Here is a 5,376-nt window from a genome sequence, read left to right as displayed (position 1 = left end):
AATCGCCAATTTAGAAAATATAGCGTTTAAATGCCCTATAGTATAGTAACTGCATTAGTAATTGCTATAAATATTAAATCGATAGTTAGGTACCGACTTAATATTATAGAAATTAGGAGTATTGTATTAACTATACTATCTTTACTATAATACGTAACGTATTTTAATATACTATAATATAATAATAGAGTAAATTTACTATTATAATAATTATTTGGATATTTTTAAGTATGGTACTCTATATAGAAGGGAGCTAGATATAGTAGAAAGAATACCAATTAGAATATTATAAAGGAGGATACTAGGAAAAGGGAAATATATAAGTATAATATTAATTATATAACAAAGTAAAGAATTTACTCGTTCTTGGCTGGCGCCCTATAAAAGCTTTGTACAGTCCAGTAATAGTCTTAGGACGGTCAAATCGCACCTTCCCGTATAGAAAGACAAAACCGTTAATAATAATAATAATAATCTTATTCCCTATACTATATAACTATAGTGCCTTTTTGGTATAGGGTCCTTCTCTAGTTCCCTAGAGGGGAAAACCGTACGGCATTAAACGCCGCCGGATGAAAACCCCCAACTATATTTTGGTCGTAGATTTCATACTGCTCCTATTTTATTTATAATTATAATAATTCTTACCCACCGCTATAGTAAATTAAATTTATTTCTCTTACTATTATATTATCCCAATACTAAAATAATAAAAATAATAGGAATAAAATTTAAATTTAAAGTATTGTTTCCCTTTACTGTCCCTCCGTCCTAATATTTACCGCCCTTTCCTCTACTTTCTCCCTACTACCCTATCCTATCTTCCTATTATTCTACTTCCCCGCCTCTTTATCCTATTTATAATCACCTCCGCCCCGGCCCTTTACTTCCTATTTTGCAATTCTACCTCTATTTATAATAATATAAAGGCTTTTTCCTTCTTTTATATAATCCTCCCTATAATACCCCTTCATAATTTCTATCCTCTTTCTTCTTTATTGCAATTCTTACTTAAAATAACATCCTTTAATTGTTATCGCCCCAACCTAATCGATTTAACCTCTAATATAAAAGTTTCCTCCCTTAAACTATCCTTTAACGTTATATTTCTAATATATTTAAAACCTATAACCCTCGCCCGCTTCCTTCGTAATCTTCTTAACTTCGTAATTCTTTAAAATTAGTATAATTTCCTCCCTATCCTTCTAATTTATATATTAACCCGATTAATATTATTTATAAAATTCCTTACCTATACTATACCTTAAATTTAGCTACTTACCCGAAGACTAGTAATAAGCCTACCTCCGTCGACGCCTTCCGTACAATTATTATTAATAAAGTTTACTATATTTTAATATTTAGTAAATTCTTTATCCTCCTATTCCTTTCCTTATTATTATTTAATTTCTATGTTATAATTACTAACGTGTAAAATATAACCTATATCTATATTACTAATAAATATATATTAAACGTCCCTACTAATCTTTACAACGCCCGCAATACTATCTAAATAGCAATTATTACTATATTATTAAATAACCAATTTAATTTTAACTAAAAATTCGAATCCTTTATTTATACTTCTAATAATTTTATTAATTATATATATATGCACTTAAAATATAATAACCTTCTTATTAATATTCGTATTCTTCCCCGCCCTCCGTACTTTAACGTCGCTAACCTTCTATTAAAGAATTATTATAAATTAATTGTAAAAGATATTTATTATAGCCGTACCCCCTCCCTCCCCGGCGGCGGTATTATAAATCTAATCCGGATTATCTCTAATTGTAGTAATAATACTATTACTCTTATATATATTATATCTAGCAGTAGCGTTATTATTATTCCTACTTATATAATTTCTAATATTAATAATAATAGTTCTACTCCTAATAGTCTAATAACCGTTAATACCCCCAATTACTATACCCTAAATGAAAATTAAGCTTAGTAGCGCTATAAAATTACTACGAATTAAACCTATATAATAGTACTATTTGAATAACTCCTTACATATAATTAAATGCTTTATTAAATAACACTTCGGTTCTTACTATAATTATAATTTAAATAGTACTTATAAATAATATAATTATCCCCTCCTTATCCCTATATCTTATTATTCCAATATTATTAATATTTTATTCCCTTTTTAAAAGTATTTTACGAATTCCTTACGCTACTCCTCTTCTAATTCGACTACTAAATAATATTCTTTTAACCTTCCTAATTTTAATACCTAAAAAAGAATCCTCTTAACTTTAATTCCATCGTCCAAATATTCTTAAAGTTCTTCCTTTATTAATAATTAATTTTCGGAATCTAATTAAAAAAAAATATTTATATTAAAGTAATTTGAAACAATATAAATAAAGGTCTACTTTTCGAACTTGTACGTATAAATAAGTATTAAAATATCTAATACTTTCCTCTAGTAGAGGAAAACCCGAAAATTAATAACCTCTATCCTAATTTAAATTAGGAGGGAACTCTTTACTTTAATTAATAAATATAATTCGTTATTTTCGTCCTCTAACGTCCGTTACCTCCCCTTCTTTTTCTTCGTACCGACTATATATTATTAAATAGCCTCTCTACTAAATTCAAAAGTAAGGTCGGTAATAATACATTTATACCGCTAATTTAATTTAATTATAGCCGTCGCTAAATAGTAATTATAATATAATACTTATTTTTAATTTATTATATCCTTTAACTATTCCTTTCAATTAACAACTATTAATTCTAAGATTTATAATAGTAGTAGTTAGGTCCCTAATTTTAAGGGGGGACTAATTACTATTATTGAGAATTTCTCTATTAATACTGATATTTCGGCCTACCGAACTTTAATTATACTACTTTTTAATTTATTAGTGGGTAGTTAACCCTTAGCTTATCGGATCTAAATATAATTAATAACCTAAATTATAATCCCGCGGACGAACCTAATTTAATTTATCCTAATAAACCTCTCTTCAAAGGTTCGGACCCTTTTATTAAAATAGAAGTCGAATAATAAATAAAAGGTTTCTATTTTTAAATTCTATACCGGTATAGCTTTATACGCCCTAGTAATAATTTTCAAATATTTAATTTAATATTTTACTAACCTAATTACTATTCCTCGTAATTTCCTACAAATTTTAATTAATTAGTAGAATATTAAAACTCTATATATAATAATACTATAAATATATTTAATATATATTTCCCTCGCCCGAACAAAGGAACAACCCTATATTTTTGCTACTAATTTTATATATACATTTATTTCAAATTTTATTTTTTATTTTACTACTTTTATATAAATTCTATAATTAAATTCATAATCCAACTAAACCCCTAGGAATTTTATAAATTCTATTAGTTAAAGTACTATATCTCCGAATTAAAGAGTTGCCATCCTTAGTACCCTCGTCCGTATAAAATATATTAATTCTATCTTATTCGCTTCGAATTTTATACCTCTTATTCCTACCTATTTTAAATATATTTCCTATACTGCTTATAAAGTCTAATAGGTATCTTGTATAGTACGTACTACCGTAATAATATTAATATTATTTATAAAACCAATTATAATTATATTCGGGATTATAATCCATTTTCAATATAATAGGGTAATAAAGAGAATAAATAGGATAGGGGAGAGGGGGCAACTTTAGAATATACTTATAATAATAATATAGGGGTAGGATATTTTATTATTAAAAAAGAGGGAACCTTTTCTATTAGTAATAAAGTTAGTTACCTATTTAATAATCTATATTAGGAGCCGTATTTCCTATCGGGTATATAGTAGCTACCTATAATTAACTCTATCGAACGCTCCTATCACAGGGCTAGCCTGTAACTGTTATCTAGTCGCGGCATTACCACGGCTATAGTTGCTAGTTAATATACACTCTCTAATTAACTAACCTATTTAACCTTACTACCGCTACAGCGGCTACTAGGTTTACGCGGGCCCTCCTGATTTATTTATTTATTATCTTATTACACTGACTAGTTATATACTAGTCTACCCAATGGGTATACGGTACTGCTTCGTTCGTAGTCTAAGGGAAAAACCGTGTTGTTGAAATCCGGATGAAAACCCTCAGCTTCTCTATATCCAACCCTAACCCTAACCCGAACCCTTCGTCCCACCTCACCGTAGGGGGCCCGGGGAGCCGTAGTTACTTCGTCTTATCTTCTCTCGGTATATTATCTCTTTAGTCCCGGTAGATTTCATTGCTTCTAATTAGTCCTTTAGACCCCACTCCCTACCTAACGCTTTAGTAGCGTTTTTTCGTTCTGGAAGCGGGTATTCTTCTTTCGTCCTATCTTTAGGGTAGGGGTAGGGAAGTAAAGTCTTACTTTCATAATCGGAGTCTTCGATATTTTTTTTTTATCGGGATTAGTAAGATAATGTAATTAATTAATTATTATATTACCGGACGGGTTCTATCCGAACGGAACTATAGTTTTAAAATAAATTTCGGAGGTAGGGTTCCAATTCTTAAACCCTATTGGCGGAGCGGAGCGGGGGAGGCCAGCGCGTCTTCGATTAGAATAAGATTTTTAATACGTGCCCAATTACATATACCTAGGGTTTTGGACTAGGGTGGGCCCCTATATTTGATTTCGCTGTAAATGCTCTTCTTCTTCTAAGAGCGTTTAGTGGAGCGATAACGGGGAAGATCTTTTATTCAATCCGGCCGAAAAACCGGATGAAAGAGGGGGGGGAGCGGGATTCGAACCCACGACCTTTCGGATGAAACCGAAAGAGGGCCAAGCTCAGATCTTCCCAACTGAGCTATCTCCCCAAGAGGATATATAGAAATTCTATATGAAACGGACCGTCCGGCTAAGACCGACGAGGAAATTAAAATTAAATTCCTATAAAAATATTAAAATAAAATTAAAGCTTTCTATAATTAAAATATTAGAGAATTTCCCCCTTTACGCATTTATAACTATAAAATCGAATTTACTCTAAGAGAACGGCCCCCCAATATCCATTGCCGAATAATATCCCTAATAAAAGTCTCTATTATTAAAAAATAGGTTGATAATTAATTTTAAAAGGGGTTTATCCGGCCCTCCTAATTAATAGTAATCTTACTACTATTACTAATTAAGAAATTAGGAGGCGGAGTCCGCATTTATATTAATTACCGCGGTATTAATAAGATAATTTTAAAAATTTACTATCCCCTCCTATTTATTAAAGAGATGTTAGACGTAATTTATCACGCTAAAATATTTATAAAATTTAATATTATTATAATATTTAACTATATCCGTATTTAGGAGGGCTACAAATAATTTACTACTTTTATTATAAAGTTCGGCCTTTATAAATCCCTTATTTTACTT

The 5,376-nt window shown here is 29.7% G+C and overlaps 1 pseudogene across 1 annotated transcript; it reads right to left on the bottom strand.

The window, feature by feature from the left end:
• Window positions 1-4,736: 4,736 nt before the first annotated feature.
• On the bottom strand, window positions 4,737-4,823 carry B0T23DRAFT_t124 (annotated as a pseudogene). The gene has a single exon. The product of its transcript is annotated as a tRNA-OTHER (tRNA).
• Window positions 4,824-5,376: the final 553 nt, after the last annotated feature.

Source organism: Neurospora hispaniola, assembly GCF_033458365.1.
Source record: "Neurospora hispaniola strain FGSC 10403 chromosome Unknown B0T23scaffold_3, whole genome shotgun sequence".
Taxonomy (NCBI): domain Eukaryota; kingdom Fungi; phylum Ascomycota; class Sordariomycetes; order Sordariales; family Sordariaceae; genus Neurospora; species Neurospora hispaniola.
The sequence above is the reverse complement of the archived record's forward strand: the minus strand, read 5'-3'. Positions and strand labels throughout refer to the sequence as shown.